The sequence below is a fragment of the Eurosta solidaginis genome, chromosome 2 (genome assembly GCF_040869045.1).
Source record: "Eurosta solidaginis isolate ZX-2024a chromosome 2, ASM4086904v1, whole genome shotgun sequence".
Classification (NCBI taxonomy): domain Eukaryota; kingdom Metazoa; phylum Arthropoda; class Insecta; order Diptera; family Tephritidae; genus Eurosta; species Eurosta solidaginis.
The window spans coordinates 166,929,223-166,951,948 of NC_090320.1; the positions used below are offsets into that span (position 1 = coordinate 166,929,223).

The following is a 22,726-nucleotide window of genomic DNA, read 5'->3' on the forward strand; positions in this document are numbered from 1 at the left end:
GTAATAGAACCAAGCGTTAACAATGAAATTAAGACCGGCATGGAGTCGTGGGTCGAGGCCACATGTTGGACGGGTAAATGTCGGACGGGTAAACAAAATGTTACAGGCTGCGTTTGAATTTTTTTACGCACACGCTCCATAGTGCAGGGCACCATCGGCGGTTGCGAGCCTGTAACGACAGCCTTCCTCATAAGCACTGGTTCGAGTGAATGGCATGATGTATCTGTGATACGTGTGATGTGACCAGTGCGTGTGTTGGCCGCAATATTGCAACGTCGGTTGCTACAGCAAGATGGCAACATTGAGTTTGGAGTAGATGCGATGTTGCTGATGATGTAGCAACATTGCAGCCAAGACACGAACTAAATAAATGTATCTGTGTAGGTGTTAGGTTGTGTAAGCGTTTAGGTGTATGAATGTGTGAGCGTGGGAATGGATCAGTGTTAGCGGGCAAGGCACGAAGGCTATGGATCCATGTGGGTGTGTTGCCTTGTTAAGTATGAAAATGTTAAGTGGTATAAGCGTGTATGTGTGAACATAGGAGTGTATGATTGCGTGGACACATAAAAGAAAATACGGGAAAGCCGAGAAGAAAGTTTAACATGTATAGGTGAAAGTTGTCCGTTTCTGGATAACGTTCTTTGCCACGGCGGTGGCTATAAAAGGGCATCAAGCTAGACAACGGGCAAACGTTTTCTTGTAACAGTGCCTAGTGCAAGTGAAGTGAAGTGAAACTCCAAGTTCATAAGACCTTTTTAAAGGTTTACAAGTTTTTAGTGTCCGTCAATTTAAACCGGCAACAAACCTTCACGAAAAGTTTTTAGTGCGCAGGATTTTAAAACGCCAAAAAATCTACGCGAAAAGTTTTAGCGCGCGAAGTGCGTCAAGGCGTACACGCCCTAGTCCGGCGGTATATTTGGATTTCGCCACCAAAATTTATGGTACCAGGTAAGTGTATATTTTTGTGTTTTATCTCCCTCTCACAAGCTGGCATGCCCACTGGGAAGTTGGCTCCTACATAGCCAAGTTTCCAAGCAAGCCAAAAGTAAACCTACATGCATAAATCTACATCCCTATATATATGTATATAAGCATGTAGGTGAGGAAATAAAGCAGGCAAACAAGTAGGCATACGTTGGTAGAAAGGCATACGTTTCTTAAATCGATTTTTTTATGTAAATAATAAGTTTTTTTTATTTGGCAGATCGCTTAGACTTGGCGGAAATTGTGCACTGGGCACTAGCATCGAAGCAAAGGTGGCTAAAACCCGAATTTGTTGGCGCAAAAAGACCCAAATTGGTGGCGATCAACACGACAAACAACATTTTTCACTTTATTCAGCGTACCACAGCAACAACCACGACAACACTTTGAATTCCCAGCGTACATCATTTTTATGCGGACGCAAACCGCCCCAACAACACTCCTTATTGCCAACAAAGTGGCCTCAACAACCACAACAATTACAACAAATTTTGGTCACACGCAACTGCTCAGTATCTTCAGCAGCCACACATAGAACGAGATAAATGGTAAAATATTTTTGATTGGTAGCAACGCAACGTCATCAGACACATGCACATATACTGCGGTTCAATCAAACGACAGCAGAAAACACAAGGATCTGTTAATATCAAGAATACAATTTTTCACCGGCGCATCGGACCGCAACAACAATAGCCACGGCATCGCGTACAACAAAATCTTTGGGGAACAACAAACGACACCAAATGGTCAAAACTGGCAACATTGAAGGCAGCAGCGGCAACCATCAATAAGAACAACGACACCAGGATTTTCTAAATACATATGTATTTTTTTTATATTTTGTTATTTTTCACTAATAGATTTTTTTTAATGCCTGTGAGGCTAGTAGGATTACACGCTCTTACACAGAAATCTCATAGGAAAGTGGGGGGCAAAAGACGAAAGTTAGGTTTTGTTTGAGACATTTTTCTTTTACTTCTTTCTTTTTGCTCTTGGCATTAAAAATTTTTCGAAACTCGCGTTTGTTTCAATTCCTTGGTTTATGCACATTTTTCTCAACGTTTTGTACGTCTTTTCATGAATTCCTCTTCACACATAATCCTTACCATCTTTTTGGTACATCACCGTTCAACTGACATTAGCCACTAAGTGCAAATTGCGCAGTTTCGAAAGGTTTTCTTTTGCTTCCAGGTTACTTTTTTTTGTGTGAAAATATTTAAAAGTATTTATAGTTTGGTGCTTGGAACCTTAGCCAATACACCCCTTCCCAAATTTCGGCACTGGCTCGAAAATTACCTTGCATTATCCGTGGGGTCACATAATGTGAAAAGCCTTCTCGAGGCTTTTCTCCGCGGTACTGGGAACTTCACGCCACAATAGCTCGGACAGGAGCAGCTATATACATTTTCTTTTACGTTTTTTTCTAATTTTTTTTTACCACTGAAAAAAAAAAAAAAATCAACCAAAATTTCATTGCCACGTTTTTGCTTAATCGCCATCATTTTCACACTTCATATCTAATGAGCAGAACTAACTCAATGTCCAAGATCACAAGCGAGGGATCTGGCTGAGTATTGAGAAAAAAGTAGTGTGCCGGATAAATGTATGTGTATTGAGCATATATGCGTTGAGTGTTTTTCTCTTTACAGCTCGCGGACTCAACTTCATGCAGGCGCCTCCAACGGAGTGAGTAACACGGTGAGTGATAATATTTAACATTTGGAAGAGTATATATGCACGTATATATGTATGTACATATAGTGCCAGGCAATTCCTAGTCTTGCAAAAGTAGAAAAGGAATTGGCGGTGACAAAAGAAACCAAAATAATATATGTGCATACATAAGAATTTTTTTCAAACATACAATTGCACCTACATACTTTTTCTATTCCCTTGATGACCTACTTTTGCTCTGTAGAAAATTTATTTCGGATTTGTTTTGATTATTGAGATAGGTCAGGAAATAGGGTTTCACCTCTTTCGCGTTTTTATGTTTTTTTGCTTTGGCTCGCCGACCTTACGAGCGTTTGAATATCTGCATATCTAGGATTTTGAATTGACCCCTAGTAGCAGCAGTATATTAGGGTGGGTCAGAAACCAAGTGGGATTTGTACTTTTAAGCAATTATAGGATTTCATATCTGCTCCTATAGCTAATGTATAATTGAAATTGAACTTGATTTACTTCTAGTTATAAGTTAACTTAGACTAAGTCTTTGGATTCTCTGTAAATTGTTTTATTTAAGCCAATCGATAGTAAGGATAGGGGCATTAGTATTAGGGAGAATTACTGAAAAATTAAACCTAGGTTATTTAAATTTTCTCGGAATCACAGTTTATCTATACATTTTTCTTTTCGTTATCTGTACTGATTGCCTTAAACATAGCTGAGCCTCTACTTAGAAATATCGGAATTGTTAATAAATTATAAGAATTATGCTTGGATGAAAAATTTTAGATATTGTCATAATGCAGGGCTAAAGTTTTAAGTTTGGTGTTGGTGCTGCGCTTGTGCGCGGAAAGGTTAGGTGAAGGTGAGTGTTTAGGGAAAATGACTGATTGACAGGGGACAGACTAGTGTCAGGCTTGGGGGCACTGTAAGGTAAACAGGAGTCAGCACAGTGCCCACGGTGCAGTGCAAGTTGCACTGCAGAGGGAGGGTAGACTCCACCTGACAGGACAGGCCTTCATCTTTTTCTACCCCTTATGCTTTCCCCTTCTAACTTTGCCCCTCACGTGTATTTCTATTTGTTTCAGCTTTTCTCCCCTTTATATATACATGCAGGTATGAACCCTTTTTGTTCATGTGGCTGCGGGTGAGGTCGGTGGTGCAATACCCCGCCCAAGACGACGAGCTAGCCTGGGCCCGCAAGCATACCTGCTTGCCGCCGCTCCTCACCACCCCAACAAGCCAGTCACGTAACAATGATCACATCGCAATGGGGTCTGTGCGAGGCAACGAAATCTGTAAACAGAAGAACGTCACAGGGTGGGGTTGTGGACAATGGTTATAAACCAATTGCTAAGGCAGTTTGATGATATTACTATAAAAAACGTGTAATATTTTGATTTACACCCGAAAAGTACGTAGTTTTACGCAAGAAGTGTGCAAAAGTATACATGCTTTGTAATTTCACACAACAATGTGTAAATTTCGGTCACTTATTATCGTATTTTGCTCCAGGTATTTGGCCACCGTGGTGTGATGGTAGCGTGCTCGGCCTATCACACCGTATGCCCTGGGTTCAACTCCCGGGCAAAGCAACATCAAAATTTTAGAAATAAGGTTTTTCAATTAGAAGAAAATTTTTCTAAGCGGGGTCGCCCCTCGGAAGTGTCTGGCAAGCGCTCCGAGTGTATTTCTGCCATGAAAAGCTCTCAGTGAAAACTCATCTGCCTTGCAGATGCCGTTCGGAGTCGGCATAAAACATGTAGGTCCCGTCCGGCCAATTTGTAGGGAAAAATCAAGAGGAGCACGACGCAAATTGGAAGTGGAAGAGAAGCTCGGCCTTAGATCTCTTCGGAGGTTATCGCGCCTTACATTTATTTTTTTTTTAACTGTAAATTTTCATTTTCTGTGAAATCGTCGCGTTTTTTAACAAAAGTGAATAAGCTTTAAAATATATGTAAATATAAATAAGTGAATAAGCTTTACAAATATATTGGAAATGTAAAGTATATCCAAAGCAGTTCTGCAAATTAAGTAGTTATCATTTGCATTTATATGCGCATAGGGAACTGAGTTTCAATTTGTTTGAATGTTTGTTTTCAAAATGCAATAAAAAGTTTTCAAGCTGCAATGCCTATGCAGTCCATTTTTCAAAAAATCATTCTGCTAAAGACGGCGTGGTCGAAGGTGTCACCACTGTGTACCACAACTTCAATTGTTCGGTGGCTTCTTGGGGCTTTTTCTTGTCTTTTATTTACAAAAAATTGAGCCCTTAGTGTTTAAAATCGCGCTTTTAGGGTGTAAATATAAGCAACTGGTGCTTACAATTTCAGGCATATAGTGTCTAAAGTATTACAGCTTTTTTGCCCAAAATTCACCAAGAGATTTGTATAAATAAAGATGTGTAATATTACACATTTATAGTGTTTAAAATGTTGCCTACAATTTTGGTAGTAAATTTACGATTTTCGTTTTAGATTGTAACTAAAGTTGTGCTTGAGTCTTAAGCTAGAAATATCGGGGTCGTTAACCACTGTACTGATTATAGAACTTTGTTCGTTAGTAAACAAGTGTGTAAAAATTTTCATACATAAATGTACATGTATTTTAATAAGATTAATATGGTAGGGATTTTTTCCATATACATACATATGTATGTAAGTTGTATCGAAAAATTTTGTTTTGATATCTTTTGATTTGTATAAACATCTGAATCAAATTGGTCGCCATTAAAAACATATTTTAAATGTCATTGTCAACATTTTTTGCACAATCTGATGATTCAAAAGTTAGTTAAGGTCAATGTTAACTTAATTTATTTTTATTTTTTTTTTTTCTTGTAGTTCAGTCTATGGTATTACAAACCTTACAGACTAAATAACAATTGTGAATTATAATGATTTGGTTAACTTATGAATTTTATAAATTATGAAACATTAACTGTTCTAGTAACAATAAATTTACAGACTACATCGATAACAAGTATACCAAAACTTAACTCACTATGAAAATATATCGGTTAAAAGTGTTTTGAACATGGGTCTTTGGCAAAGATAAATCAATGGCTGAAAAAATGCTGTCATTGCCCTAAACATAGGTGCATTGGAGGCAAAGAGGGTCCTCTCAAAATCCGTCTAAAATATATCTCTACTACGAAGAGTCCTGTTAGGGACATGGAAGCGGATGATCTCAAGTAGGTGTGGAGCATCAATCGCACCACTAATAATGTCAAAAACAAAATTAAGAGAAAGGATGGTTCTTCTGCATTGTGACTGAACGTTTGAGCGCACATCTAGCTTCATATGAGAGAATCGGTAGGGATTTTTCCATATACATACATATTGTAACGAATTTACTGCAATTCCCCTTATTTGCAATCTTCTGCCAACGTTCGTATCGTTAAACTGTTGAATAAATAACTCCAATATTGAATAATGGAAAAATGATCTTTATTAAAGTACTTCACAATAACACTTATACTTTGCAACGAATAGCTTGCTTAATAACCAACTGATTGATAGCTCAAATGAAACTGATTATTCATGCCTCAGCCTGTGCCGCTTTTATACTCTTCGGTTTCCTTGTTCACCCATTTCTCGTAAGGTCTAGTAATTTCGTGAACCTGATGCTTATTTATGAGCTATATGCACGTATATTCGCAATTTGTATCCATATGCGTGTGTATATGTGAGCGGCTGATGATGACATGTGCTTGTGAGTATAAGCCTTCCGCGATTTACAACCAGATTGACTGAATTTTTGTATGTGTGCGTGTCGGGTATTTGACGCTTGCCCCACGACTATCAAATAAAAAGCCATCAATCAACATTTGCATTGAGAAACCGTAGCGTTCGGACGTGAATATGCCGTCATCGGATGATGACTTTTTTTACTTGCAACTACAGCAGTTTTATTAAATAATAAAAAAATTAATAAACATTTTATTAAATAATAATAAAAGCTTTACATTCCATAAAGCTGCTAAACATTGATAATTTTCAATAAAGTTTAATATTAATTGCTGTTCTTCCGCGAACTTGTTCATTTTGAATGTCGACACAAGCTAAATGCAACACTGCGTTTTGTCAATCACACCCCGCGACTATCAAATAAGCTAGCGTCAAAAGAAAAAATCAAAAATTATTGATTTTCATCAACGTATAGCCGACAACAAATACGTGTGTCACGAAGCCACCCGACTGCACTATCACACACAAAATTCAGTCAATCTGGTTGTAAATCGCGGAAGGCTTTATCTCGAGATAAAGCTTTATCTCGAGATAAAAAATTATATAATTTGTTTACGTACATACAAATGTAGCAGCTTGCTTCATTGTGTTGTGGCTTTATTTACTTAGTATCAGATTAGTGATGGGAGTATCACTTATTGTCACTGATATTCGTCACAATATGTATGTAAGTTGTATGGAACAATTTTGTTTTGATTTGTATAAACATCTAATTGGTCACCATTAAAACCATATTTTTACATGTCATTGTCAACATTTTTTGCAAAGTCTGATGATTCAAAAGTTAGTTAAGGTCAATGTTAACTTAATTAATTTTTTTTCTTGTAGTTCAGTCTATGGTATTACAAACCTTACAGACTAGATAACAATTGTAGACTTATAATGATTTGGTTAACTTATGAATTTTATAAATTATGAAAACAATAACTGTAACAATAAATTTACAGACTACATCGTTAACAAGTATACCAAAACTTAACTCACTATGAAAATATAGCGGTTAAAAGTGTTTTGAACCTGGATTTTTGGCAAAGAGAAATCAATGGCTGAAAAAATGCTATCATTGCCCTAAACATAGGTGCATTGAAGACAAAGGAGGTCCTCGCAAAATCTGTCTAAAATATATCTCTACTACGAAGAGTCCTGTTAGGGACATGGAAGCGCATGCTCTCAAGTAGGTGTGGAGCATCAATCGCACCACTAATAATGTCAAAAATAAAAGTAAGAGAAAGGATGGTTCTTCTGCATTGTGACTGAAGGTTTGAGCGCACATCTAGCTTCATATAAGAGAATCGGTTCAGAAAATTTCAGCGACCGCAACGCAAAGCTGAGAAAAGTTCTTTGCACCCGTTCGAGCCTATAATATGGCACTCATGATACGGTCGCCAAATGAAACAAGCATATTCCAGCTTAGAACGAACGAGCGACGTGAACAGTAATATAGGAGTGTAAGGATCAGTGAAATCTGAACTACAACGCCGAATGAAAGCCAAGACTGAATAAGATTTAGCAGTAGCAGTATTTAAAAGAGTCGAAAATGAGAATTTTGAATCGAAAACTACCCCTAAAACCTTAATCTATCTAAGGGTACGCTTACACAGCCACCTATAAACCGAAAAATTGCAATCAACTGGTGAAATCGGCCGGGCTGGTGTTAAAATTGCAACCGATTATCGACCAGCAACTTTTTTTCTTACATTTTACTTTTTTGCAAAAATACGCTTGCGTTTATGCTTTTATGTGCTTGTCCCATAAAGGGCGCCTGTTTTGCACACAATTAATTAATTTTTCAGTCCCTCGCACAAGTAATAAATTTTTCACAGTAAATGCACGTAATTTAATAAACAGAATCGGACGATAAAATTGAGAACACGCGCGAATTTATCGGCAGTTAAAAACGACAGCGGCCGACATCAATTCGGTGATCGGCTGAAATGTACACACGCTCATCTAAATACATGTGTTTATTTCTTTCGGACGATTACGACCAGCATCGGGCGATCAAAATCGGTGGCTGTGTAAGCGTACTCTAAGAGCTGAGAGACGAGCACCATCAATGGAATACGAGGTGGGAATGTGGCTACGCAATTTAGCGAAGGTAGGTTAGGTTAGGTCGAACTGGCCGGTTTATGAGGACCTCACATAGACTGAATGAGTCCGTAGTGTTACCAGAAGTTTTTTTAACGACCAACCTGGAATTCTAACAAAAAGCAAGAGCTTTAAGAAAAACCATATGGGCTGCAACAAAAACCCTCGTCTAATGAGATAAAGCACCTGATTGGAGCACTCAATTGACGGTGGTAAAGAATAAAAACAACCAACAGTAGAAAACGAGTTATAAATAGAGATTTGCAAAGTGCATTGATGGCCTGATGCACTAAACGTCAAGACTTCAATGTGTGAATCGCTGATGATAAACCGTCATGGGTTTTGAAATAGTCGGATATACGGTCTATTAGCTTTGTTTTTTTCTAGTTTACTCATTTTCCATGTATAATAATTTAATATAACCTGTAAAATATACATTTTACAAAAATAACAAACTTGGTCTCGAAGACAACAAATTAATATAATAATTAATTATTTACAGAGCAGTAAAACCAAACATAACATTAAATATTTTCATTTATAAATATATTTTACTTGGAATTTTTGTGTTAATTTTTTTAAATATTATTATATACGTGTATGTATATGCACATTTAGTTCGTATTGTTATATTTAGTTGTGAACTTTTAAACTTCTTATTTTTTTTCCTGAAGTTACATACATACATATTTATACCATTTTTGTATTACAATTTATATTTTTATTTTCATTTTTTTTGCTGAGCTTTTATTCCATTTGTTCTTTGAATTTTTACTATCTAGGTATTTTTTTTTTTGTGAATGTTTATTTTTGCGAATGACAATTGAAAGTTTCGGAAATATAGATTTACCCCAATATTTGGATTTTGTTGCTATTTTGCATCATAGGTCGTCCAACTTTTGTTATCAACGACCGCGAGTTGCGGTTATTTGAGTTAGTATTTAACTTTTGCGAAGATCAACGACTTTTCGGCTTACTGCGTCGCGGATTCTCTTTCCGTTAGTTCATGGAGAATTCCAGCAATCAGAGAGCGATTCCAGAGCCAGGTCTAGGAATTTTAAATCGTAATAGACCAGTTACCCGTAATTACTCTATGCAGTTAGAAAACAAGGTAGCAGGAGCCTTGTTCACCCAGATTGATACCTGCATTGAACGTCTAGTAGATTTCATCCCTATGGACCTCCTGAACCAGTTTACAGCTAGGACAGGAGTTTAGTATCACTGGCAGGACACCCATAGGCTGAGCTCAGGCCAAGGGAGTCACTGCCGGCAAACGGTTAAAGGCCTATTAATTTAAGTTAGCTGCGAATATTGATATAAGCAGCCCCTGACCAAGAGCGGCTGGCGAGGAGGGTTTGGCTTAAAAGGTCTCATGCAGCCTGTGAACCCCCAGTGACGGGCGAGTTAGGTTAGGTTGAACTGGCCGATCCATGAGGACCTCACATAGACTGAATGAGTCCGTAGTGTTACCAGAAGTTTGTTTTAACGACCAAACTGAAAAACCCTATCAAAAACCAGGACCTATGTTATAAAATAACTCCGTCCTCTTGGCAAATATTAGAAGCTTCCTAGGACTTTAGCCACTTGCTGTGACGCCAGAAGGCAGTGTCCAGTCAGAATATCCGTCATGAGTCTACAGTCCTCTCTTTTTATTGATAGAAGCGACTTTGTTAATCTAAGGTTGTAAGACCTACACATAATCTTCGACACTTTACAGGCCCGCGCTTGAACCCAGGTCTTTCCCGCTTGGTCGATCAAGTGCACCTCTCGCCTTCGCTTAATCTCGCCCAGTCTAATTGGGATGTCTGCGGAGCAAGCTTCAAGGATTGCGCCCTTTTTAGCTAGTTCATCCGCTTTTTCATTCCCATCTATTCCCATATGCCCTGGGACCCAATATAGATGTATGCTTCTCCCTGTCCCGATTCTCTCCAGAGACTGCTTACGATATGCGAGAAATTACCGCCTTAATTGCTGCTTGACTGTCAATATAAAAGTTAACACGGTTGCAGCTTAAGCTATTCTCTGTGTACACATGTATCGCCTCGTCCGCCATTTGAGATCCTTGCGCCAACCGTCCACCTCTATTGTGGACTTAAGACCTCCTTTGAAGCGCAGATAGGGAATCAGGTAGTCTGTTCGTCTTGTCATTGATGACGCTATACTACTATGGCCATATGGTCGGCGCTCCAGCTGCCCCGAGGCACCGAGCCTGGTTGCAGTTGTTAACGCTATGTTCTTTGCTACCAGGTCTACAGGTAGAATGTGCAGAATGGCATAGAGTGCAGCCGTCGGAGTTGTTTTCAGGGCTCCCGTAATGCTAAGCATTGATAGTCTGCATAACCCCTCTAATTTTTTGAGGTAGGTTGTTTTTGTGTGGCTTTCCACCGAAGCGAAGATAACATGAAAACATTTCTTGACATTCAGCGGTAGGTTATTTGTTCTACACCATACTGCAACATTTTCCAAGTCCGACTGAATCAATCCCAACGAAATGTCGTTTATAAAAATGACGAACAGCAGTGGCCATGTAATGACATCCTAAGCTCAATCTCACCACACCAAACATACATCAGCTGTTCATGTGCTAATTGACCGAACACGCTCGCAGGGGCGAATGCAACCCGGCGCGTGAGTGGCTTGGCCATTATATTCTTGTATCCGACACCTGCAACATCAAAAAATTTTAATAAAAGTTTAAATAAAGTTTCCCCTTTTACAAAGTTAAAAGAAAGCAAATATATTGATATTTATTGTGTGCCGGCTACAGTGTTCCACTCTACAAGGATGCAGCTTCACGGCGTAACTGAAAGGCATTCCCTTGGGTAACTATTTTTCATACAACACAACATAGTGTACATCTCGCCGGGGCCTCTGTAATTTACTTATAATTAAAACCACGTATGGTACATGGCGACGGTAACCGGACGGTATGCCGCGTGGATACAAAATGGCGCCATACGCCACCATTTCTCATTTTTCCACGCTGCCAACAATAAAACACATACATATTAAATATATGGACATTACAATTTTTTTTTTGCACACGGCTGCAAAGCATGTTAAGTTTCCACGATTGGTACCAGCGCTCATCACCAACTACACACATTTCGGTTATTCCAACAATCAATCCTCATTTACGCCGCTGCTGCACCGACGTATCTATACGTACATATTTTACATGTATATATACATACTATATTGCATATTCTTACATTTTTACAAAAGTTATGTACATAAAATTTTTTTTCTCATATAAAACTCATTTTAACTTGCATGTGGACATCCTCTTTCATGTTACCTCCATAAATTTTTTCAGGTGATTCAGGAATTTAGCTTTATATACCAAGGACTTGGTAGACTTAAATTTCTTGAAATATTTATTTCTTAAATTCTTCAACCTCTTACATTTTTTAGTATACCACGGATGTTTGTAACAGTGTTTTTTTCTTCGAGGTATATTATTAGAACAAATTTGATTGACAGTATCTTTAAAAAGATTGAAACAATTAGTAAGATTGTTTCCCAGAAAAAGAGCTTCGCAGTCAGTGGATGAGATTTCCTGACAGATCAAATCAAAATTTGCACGCCTAAACGAGAAGCTAGAAGCTTCGTTACATGTTTGTATACACTTACATGAATAAAATTCAGTATTCATATTTCATATTTATTTATTTAAGTCTATGATTACAAAAATCTTACCGACTAGATTCCATATGGATATATGTGTACATATGTATAAGGATAGTACTAAACTATTTAGCTTAAAACAGAAAATAACATATTTTTAAAGCAAGTTCGAGATATAGAAAAGTCAATGCAATGATTGGAATTAATAGAGTTGATTACACCTAGAGCGCGTGTGATTGGAGCATTCATCGCATAATTAGATCTTAGCTTTTCAATAGCAAACACATTAGTTGGCGTAAGTTACGTGGTGGCACATAAAAGTTCAATAATGCAAGAAGTATTGGACAATCGATAATGCCATTAACGATATCATAAATGAATATAATAGAAGAAATTACCCTTCTACTCTCTAATGTATGTAGATTAATTAACTTACACCTGGATGTATATGAAGGGATCGGCAGGTCAAAATTTATGTCAGATAAGCAATATTTCATAAATACTGTGACGATCATGAGTGACACTAAGTGATACCCACATCCCTAGTCTGATGCTAAGTAAACGAAGTCACAACAACAATAAAGCAGACATAAACTAATCAATCATTATGTCTACACATATGTACGTATACGAGCAGCGGAGAAACAATGCACAAACACATTCATATATCTTATCTGAGTTGCCACTAGAGAGGGCAATAATTTGTGCAAGTATTACTCAAATGAGAAATTATACATCTGTAGTTGTAGCTGAGAAACTAACTAAGTAAAATTCTGGAAGCGCCTAGAAGATGCCACGAGGAAATCACACAGTATAAAAGCATCAGCGGTAGAGGCGTTATGGGCAATTTTCGATTAAGACGCTATCTAGCGAGCAATGGCAGTATTATTCTGAAAGAGTTTCATTTGAGCTATCAATCAGTTTGGTTATTAAGCAAACTATTCGTTGCAAAGCATAAGTGTTATTGTGAAGTACTTTAATAAGGGCCATTTTCCATTATTAAATATTGGAGTTATTTATTCAACAGTTTAGTGGTTAGAACTTAGCAGAAGGGCAAACAAGAGGATTTGCAAGTAAATTCGTTACAATTGGTGTCAGAAGAGGAATTGTTGAATAAATTCCGAAGATTGGGAATACAACCTGGACATGGCAAAGTTGAGTGAATTGACGATCCAGCAACTGAAGGAGGAGTGGGAAGTCCGTGGATTGGCTACTTCTGGCGATAAATCCCAGCTACAAAAACGACTAAGTGTAGCTATGGTATTTGAAGGAATCTACAATGTCTTTCATTATGATAGCGACAAAACAACAACAAAAATGGAAGAAAAAAACGAAACACCGCAGACAGTGACGAGCACAATATCTGTACAAACATCGACAATGGCATCTCAGCTGGAGTCACAGGAGGCATGCATTTCAGAAATGGCGTCGCAAATGTCGTCTCAATTGGAAGAACAGACCACATATATGTCATCTCAACTGGAAGCGCAAGAGGCACGTATATCTGGAATGTCGACAAAAATTTCGGAACAGGTATCATCGCAGCTCTTTGCGAAACAGGAAGAGCAGGATGCAAAAACGTTACAACTCGAGGACAAAATTGATGCCGAGATAGAAGCGTTGAAAGGTCTTATGCAACAGTTACAACTAAATCGTCCAGCTGTTCCAGCGAGCAATCCGAAGTTAAAGACTCCATCTTTTGACGGCTCTATTCCTTTCGAGGTATTCAAGCTTCAATTTGAGAAGGCGTCAGCAGTGAACAACTGGAATGCTGAAGATAAAGTTGCTGCTTTATTCGTAGCATTGAAGGGGCCAGCAGCTGAAATCCTAAAGACGATTCCCGAGGGAGAGCGGAACAACTATGAAGCATTGATGGCCGCTGTCGAGAGACGTTATGGAAGCGAGCATAGAAAACAGATATACCAAATTGAGTTGCAAAACCGTTACCAAAAAGCAAATGATACATTACAGGAGTTTGCTTCGGATGTTGAAAGATTGGCTCATCTTGCAAAAGTGGACGCACCCGTGGAATACACTGAAAGGGTAAAGATTCAGAGCTTTATTAACGGCATACGGGACGTCGAAACGAAGCGAGCCACATACGCGAACCCAAAGCCAACATTTGCTGAAACGGTATCCCATGCACAGACTCAGGAAACAGCGTCACTTTTGAGTAAGCCCGCATACAAAGCTCATCGCGTGGAAGTGTAAAGACCAGATTGGGTAGACACAATTTTGGAAGCCCTGAAGGGATTACAACAAAACAATGCCGGAGTTATGAAGTGTTTCAAGTGCGGTAACCCAAGTCACATTGCACGTCATTGCAGCACCGGTCATGGTAGTTCCAACTTGGCTGGTCGTAAAGACAAAGCTGGAGGAGATAAACAAGAGCGAGTCAAATGTAAAGACCGAGAACTTGCCGCAGCTATTGAATGTCGTGTGATACCTATCTCGCAAACTGGAAGGAAATCGAGCAGTCTTACCTTCAAAGGAAATCTGGATGGCAAGGAGCGTGTACTGACTGTAAATACGGGCGCATCTCATTCCTTGATCCGATCTGATTTGGTCAACAGGAAAGTTAAGCCATTACCTGGAGCAAGATTGCGTACGATTACTGGCGAGTATAACCAAGTCCATGGAGAAGTGGTATGTGAAGTCTTAATTGGGGAGGTCATGGTTCTACACAAATTCGTTGTGGCAGAGATCGTTGATGAAGTCATATTGGGAGTGGATTTCTTAGTTGACTATGACATCAGGATCGATATGCAGAGAAGGACTATGCAGAATAAGAACCAGGATATACCACTTAACTTCAAGTTGGAGAAAGGGTTCAGTAGTAATCGAGTAATGGTGGAAAATACTCGACAAAGGCCACGTAAGTCAAAAGAAAAGGTTGATGGATCTAATGGGCCAAATAAAGCGAAATTAAAAGTACCTGCGAGAAAAAGACCGGCATTGACAAACCTTAATGGACGCACTAAAACGACTGAAAGAATATTCCAGAAAAAATGTAAGAGTGGTTTCAAGCCAGCGCGCACCACTGTTGTGAAACGTCAAGACGATACTGATTATGCAAATTCAATCCGTCAAGATCAAGCTCTGCGAAGTAGTTCTTCATTGGCCAAGCAACAGAGTGCGAGGGAACGATCCAGGATAATGAGTAGTAAGATGAAACACAGGTACGACAAGGAAAATAATTCGGAAGGTTTCCGGGAGGGAGATTCGGTACTGATATACAACCCCCACCAGCGGAAAGGTGTTCCAGCCAAATTTCGGTGCAGTTGGGAAGGCCCGTACAAGGTTGTGAAGAAGATCAGTGATACCATCTACCGCATACAAAGCATTGGGAAACCACGGAGTAGAAGAGTGGTACATTTGGAGATGCTAGCGGCATTTAGATCGGGAGATTTGTCTGATCGGGACGATCAAACTTAGGTGGAGGGCAGTGTGACGATCATGAGTGACACTAAGTGATACTCACATCCCTAGTCTGAAGCTAAGTAAATGAAGTCACAACAACAATAAAGCAGACAGTCACTTGTATCTACATAAACGAATCAATCATTATGTCAACACATATGTACGTATACGAGCAGCGGACAATGCACAAACACATGCATATATCTTATCTGAGTTGTCACAAGAGAGGGCAATAATTTGTGCAAGTATTACTCAAATGAGAAATTATACATCTGTAGTTGTAGCTGAGAAATTTATGACTAAATAAGTAAAATTCTGGAAGCGCCTAGAAGATGCCACGAGGAAATCACACAGTATAAAAGCATCAGCGGTAGAGGCGTTATGGTCAATTTTCGATTAAGACGCTATCTAGCGAGCAATGGCAGTATTATTCTGAAATAGTTTCATTTGAGCTATCAATCAGTTTGGTTATTAAGCAAGCTATTCGTTGCAAAGTATAAGTTTTATTGTGAAGTACTTTAATAAAGGCCATTTTGCATTATTAAATATTGGAGTTATTTATTCAACAGTTTAGTGGTTCGAACTTAGCAGAGGGTTGCAAATAAGAGGATTTGCAAGTAAAATCGTTACAATACTTTTTGAACACGTTCAATCCTTTTACTGCGAACCTCATAATATGGACACCAGATTATAGAACCATATTCCAGCCTTGATCTTACAAACGCATTATACAATAACTTTTTAGTATAAGGGTGTCTAAACTCGGAGCCATTTCATTTTATAAATGCCAATACAGAATACGCTTTAGGGATTATGAAAATTTAAGTGTTCAATGAACATAAACGGTGAATCAAATACGATACCTAAGTCTCGAATTTTATTGACCCTTACCAAAGGTATATCAGAAACGTAACAAGTTGAAATCAAATTCTTATTTAATTTAGAATACGTTACATTGTAACATTTACTGACATTGAGTGCAAGCCTATTCCTGTTGCACCAATCATTAAAAGCAACCAATTTTATTTGGAGTGCAAGAACATCAGACTCATTTTTTATTTTGAAAAAGATTTTCAACTCATCAGCGTAAATAAGATGACCGCACTTTTTAAAGCAAGACCTGACATAGTTAAAAAAGTTATAAAGAAGAGCGGACCAAGGATGCTTTCTTGAGGCACACGCGAAGTAGCCACATATGGCGCTGACTTTACATTATCGATAACAACAAAATTGATTCTATTGGATAAATATGAACTTATCCATTGTAAGAAGGTGGAATAAAACCCCCAATGCTGTAGCTTAGCCAATAATACTCGATGAGATACTCTATCAAAAGCCTTGGATAAGTCAGTACATATGCAGTCGACTTGGCAACCATCTGTGAACGCTGAAATGCAGTAATTGGAAAATACTGAGAGATTATAAATTGTTGAACGTCCTGGAACAAATCCATGCTGATTTTGGGAGATATGCCGCTGAACTAACGACATTAACTTTCCCATAACCACTTTCTCAAACAGTTTCGATATGACGGGCAATTTAGAAATTGGTCGATAATTTTAAACATACATCTTATTACCATTCTTGTGAACTGGTTCAATATAAGTAATTTTCCAATCATCCAAAAAAATGCCTGACTTTAGGGACAAATTAAAAATGTACAACAAGGGTTCCGCAACCGAAACCATACATTTCTTTAGAAAAAAAGATGAAAATTTATGATAGTCGCACTGCTTTGAGCTCTTGATAGTCTTAATACTTATAATAATATCATCTATGTCAAGACCTAATGTTGGGAAGTTAAGACCAGACGATATTTTATTTAGTATACCACTATTGTCACTCGGAGCGTCACAAAAGTCGACATTCGCTTTGAAAAACTCTGCGAGCAAATTTTCCGAGTCATAAGATGATGTTGTATTTATACCTTGGTAAGACACTGACCGCGGAATAGCTGAAGATGATCGCTTAGAACGAATAAAATTCCAAAACGACTTTGGATTGGATTTGATGTTATTATCGAAGTTATTTATATACTGATTGTATAAGAGTTTATCAAGGCAATTGAACTCCTTAACGTACTTTAAATATTCTTGCTTGTGTTGAAGAGAATTCGATTCCTTAAAAAGCTTATAATATTTATTACGTTGGTTTTTAAGTTTCTTTAGGTTCTTTGTATACTACGGTAACTTATAAACCCTTGCTGGAAGACGAGGAATATTATTTTCTACTATTTCCGAGATATTACTTTTAAATAAATTAAAACAGTCCACAAGACTGCAGTGATGAAAAAGAAGTTGCCAGTCAACACTGGAAATTAAATTATTTATCAATCCAAAATCACACCGACTAAAATTGAAACCAATCTCATTATTAAGTGCAACATTTGCATACTCATAAAACTCAAGCTCTAATATTAATGGTATATGATGCTTGTCAGTATTCGATAACGGAAAGCAAGAGCAAAGTAAATTACAATTTAGATCATTGCTAACAAAAATTAGATCTAGTATTTTATCGAGTGAGTTTACAAAGTTATTAATTTGAACTAATTGTAAACTGTAAAAACTATCAACTAAATACATTTCATTAGCATAATTTACATTGGTTGGTATAAGAACATTTTCACCTGGAAGATAACTCCAAATGATTCTATTTAAATTAAAATCATCTAATAAACATAACTGCGAATTCAAATCGTCCCTCGAAACATACATAATATTATTAACATTATCTTCATAAAGCTTCTCCGGACTATTTGGCGGGATATAAGATACACTAACGTGAAGAATACCGGTTTTGCCTTTTATTGAAATTATTAGTTGGTCTATAGCAGTATCAGCTATATTAAGAGGAACCTGAGACGAATGTATTTCTTTCTTAACAGCTATTAAGACTCCTCCTCCTCGAGAGAGACCAGTGCTTAAACTATTTCGATCTTTGCGAAATACGTTGTACAGATTCTTATCAAAAAACTCATTATCATGAAAATCTTCGGTTAACCACGTTTCCACGAGAACAATTACATCATAACCACTCTTACAAGTAGCGGCATAAACAGTTGAAGCTTTAGTCCTCATTCCCGACATATTTTGAAAATAAATAGTCAAAGATTTCTTTGTAGAACGAGCACTACTATTCAAACATGGAATAGTTGACTCATTATTAGTACCTGAGTTAACACTCACACATTCTTCTGCAGGGACACAGCCTTTTGAAAAAAACGAAACGCCCTCAATTTGACATCAGACGGCCAAATTGATGCATCAAGAATCTTATTATAATTGGATGAGGATATACCAAACTTAAAATTCACAGGAGTTAAAGAATTTGCATCCATATCCTTTTTAACAAGCTTTTGGCACCGCATTACAGATTCCGATATATTGGCAACTTTTGAAACATAATCCAAAATTGCTTCTCCATCTACCGACGGCTTAAAAGATGACAAATGAAGCCATTTATAGCGAACATTTACATTCAAATTAAAATTAGCATTGCTACCAACAACAATTGCACGCGCCTTTTGATTTTTGTTCACGTCACCTTTGTTATTAATTTTCGCCTGTGCATTTTTTGAATCAGCAGTGCGAGACGAAGGGACGGACTCAGCAATATCAGCAGCAGCAGCGACGTCAGCATAAGCAATGCATTGATCTGATGACACCTCATTCGCACTCATGACGACAGCAACAACTTCAAGGCGAGAGGCAGCGGATCAAAACATTCAGTTATAGTACAATTGATATTATCACTAATGAAGACAATATCAAGGGATCTAGACAACTGATTGGAGATGCTATTTATCTGGGAAGGGTTAACACTTGAGAACTTGTCAATAAGGTACATCTCAGAAGTAGAATTAACATTTTTGGGAACCAAATAAATGCTAATGTCAACATAGGACCACTCAATGTTAGGCAGATTAAAATCCCCTAGTACGCAAAAGTTACTATTTTTATATTTATAAGCTAAATCAGCGATACTATCTACATGTGATTTGTAGAGGGAGTTCTCACTAGAAGGCGGAATGTAACGCGCAGATGAAAATTTTAGAAGTGCCTTGAATTGAGACACAAAGTTGATCCAATAGTAAGTCATTCCCACTTAGCACCACAAGCGGTGATTTAAATTAACGACGAATAGCTATTAAAACTACAACGCCTCTGAAGAGACCAGTTTTGGAAGAGTCCCGAACCTTACGATATAGGTGATATAGTTCCGAATCAAAGAACTCACTATCCAGGAATTCAGAGTTAAGCCAGGTTTCGATAAGAACAAATACGTCGCATATTCGAACATATGTATGTACATGTTGCATTCTTGCAGATTCTTTTCAAATCAGATTCATATACAAGTGGGTATCTCTATATATACCTGGACGAAAAAAGAAATTCATTTAGCCATGTCCGTCCGTCCGAACGAGCCCACTTTAAAAAAAAAAGTTGAAAAGTCAAATTTTAACAAAAAATGTCAACATTCAACTCCAGTAATGATATGGTGCAACAAAATACAAAAATAAACGAAAATTTCAAAATTTGTGTGGATCCGCCCTTTTTCATTTAATTTGTCTAGAATACTTTTAATGTCATAAGTCGAACAAAATTTTACCAGTCCTTGTGACATTTGGTGAGTGCATAGCCTCTATGACGATAACTGTTTTCTGCGAAATCGGTTAAAGCCACGCCCAGTTGTTATACACAGTCGGCCGTCTGTCCTTCCGCTCGGCCGTTAACACGATAAATGGAGCAAAAATCGATATATCTTTACTAAACTTAGTTCACGTACTTATCTGCACTCTTTATCTTGGCATTAAGAATGAGCGAAATCCGACTATGACCACGCCCACTTTTTCGATATTGAAAATTTCGAAAAATGAAAAAAATTCCAAAATTCTGTACCAAATACGAAAAAAGGAATGAAACATTGTGATTGGATTGGTTTTTTTACGCAAAATATAACTTAAAAAAAACTGTGTAAAATGGGTGTGACACCTACCATATTAAGTAGAAGAAAATGAAAAAGTTCTGCAGGACGAAATCAAAAGCCCTTGGAATCATGGCAGAAATACTGTTCGTATTACATATATAAGTAAATTAGCGGTACCCGACGGATTAAATTCTGGGTCACCCTGGTCCAAATTTTGGCCGATATCTCGAAAACGCCTTCACATATATAACTAAAGGCCACTCCTTTTTAAAACCATCATTAATACCTTTAATTTGATACACATATCGTACAAAAACATTATAGAGGCACCCCTGGTCCACCTTTATGGCGATATCTGGAAAAGGCGTCCACCTATAGAACTAAGGCCCACTCCCTTTTAAAACACTCATTAATACCTTTCAATTGATACCCATGTCACACAAACACATTCCAGGGTTACCCTAGGTTCATTTTACTACATGGTGATTTTCCCTTATTTGACAAAGGATGAAGGAAAAACTTTTCAAAAAACGTCACCCTCGGTCTACAATTTGGTCGATATTTCCCAAACGTATGTGATATGGAATTAAAAACCACTTATAAACCATCTACGAAACCCTACGAAACCAACGCAGCTAAGCTCTCAGCTGTGTATGTAATGTTCGGTTACACCCGACCTTAGCCTTCCTTACTTGTTTTATCTCATTTTGTTGATGCTTGGACTAGCTGACCATTCTTGCTTGCGGCGCGAAATTATTTTCTATTAAATCTTTTGTGTTTTCCAATAATTTTATGTGTACGTACATATGCTCGTGTATTCTACCTGCTACTGACTGATCTAACTACTGCTTCTGACTGACTAAAGTCCTACGACCATACATACATACATACATACGCGTAGGTAATTCTAAGACGTGTATATACATAGATTTAACAGAATTTTCGGGAAAAAAATTTATCACAACATAAAATCTTTAATTAAATTTTTTGTCTTTATTTTTTTTTCTTTTTAGTCCGGTCAATCTAAACATTCCGTGATACAAAAATTTACAGCAAGCTGAAAATCAATAAAATTGTTTAAAATATGATTATACATAAAATTTTGAAACTCCTGGCCATTTCAGTGTATGGAAAAAGTTTTATTCAAGGCAAAAGGTCAAAAAAATTAGTTTTTCGCGATTTTCCGTATGATTTATCATGAATATACATATGTATATAAACAAAAAAGTTGTTTAAGTTGTGATCGTCATAACGTTTCCATGCCACCTATGGATACTGTACCTAGCGCGTTTTTTTAACGTGGTTTCCTTAGTAGACCTATTATACGAGGAATTACGTGTTTTCAATACAGAATATAGCTCAAGACGAACGGTATTTCATTTATTAAAAAAAAGTATACAATCGTAGCCCCGCACACAATTGAACAGGGGAAAGATGTTTCTCGAGGCTACACTGTTATATAAATGAAGGGTCTGGGTTTCATTTTACCAGACATTCCTTTAGTCTGAACTTATTTTGTTTATATTATATTTTAACTGCAAGTTACAATAACCAACTGAAAAATATTTTAACATACATACTTATATTAAAACTCTAGAGATGTATACACTTAGCGTACTCATGCATAGTATGACGATTTCAACCTTTACAACTTTTTGGATAGTAATACCCCATACCTTTGTAGATCATTTTATGTACTAAAATTTAAAAACATACTGTTTTGCTGAAAATCGCAAGAAAAATTTTTTTTCGACCTTCGGCCTTGAACAAAATTTCTTCCATACACTGCAATGGTGAAGAGTCATCGTTCTGCCCTAACTTTGGTCTAGCTGCAAAAGTTTTTTTTTTTCTTTATCCTTTCATTCACTCCTCCATCTGCGTATCTTTCCCCCTGTCCGTCTTTTCTCTCTAACTCCCCCACCCGCTCCCTCTATCCCTGTCTATCTATCTTGGTCTAACTTTATGTCTTTCTCAGTCTTTTTTTCCTTCCCTCGTTTTTATTCTCTCTAGTTCTTTTTATTCTTCTCCATCTCTTATCGCCGTCCCAGTCCCGATCTTAGTTCTAATCTCAGATTGAGATATATATAAGATTTTAATTAAAACAATCTTACTGATTTTCAGCTTGTGATAACTTTCTGTATCTCTAATCTTAGTTTTGTTCTAATATGACCGGACTACTATGAAATTGTCAGTAGTAGATTATTCATTTCAATTTTGTAGAAATATGGGGTCAAATCTTTCCCCGGCGGAACTTTTAA

The 22,726-nt window shown here is 37.5% G+C and overlaps 1 protein-coding gene and 1 long non-coding RNA gene across 4 annotated transcripts in view; one reads left to right on the plus strand and one right to left on the minus strand.

The window, feature by feature from the left end:
* Positions 1 to 22,726, plus strand: part of LOC137240312 (uncharacterized) — a 372,934-nt gene that overhangs the window by 267,566 nt on the left and 82,642 nt on the right. The window lies entirely within an intron of this gene.
* The window catches only part of LOC137240311 (MTOR-associated protein MEAK7), a 401,092-nt gene that overhangs the window by 87,873 nt on the left and 290,493 nt on the right, over positions 1 to 22,726 (minus strand). The window lies entirely within an intron of this gene.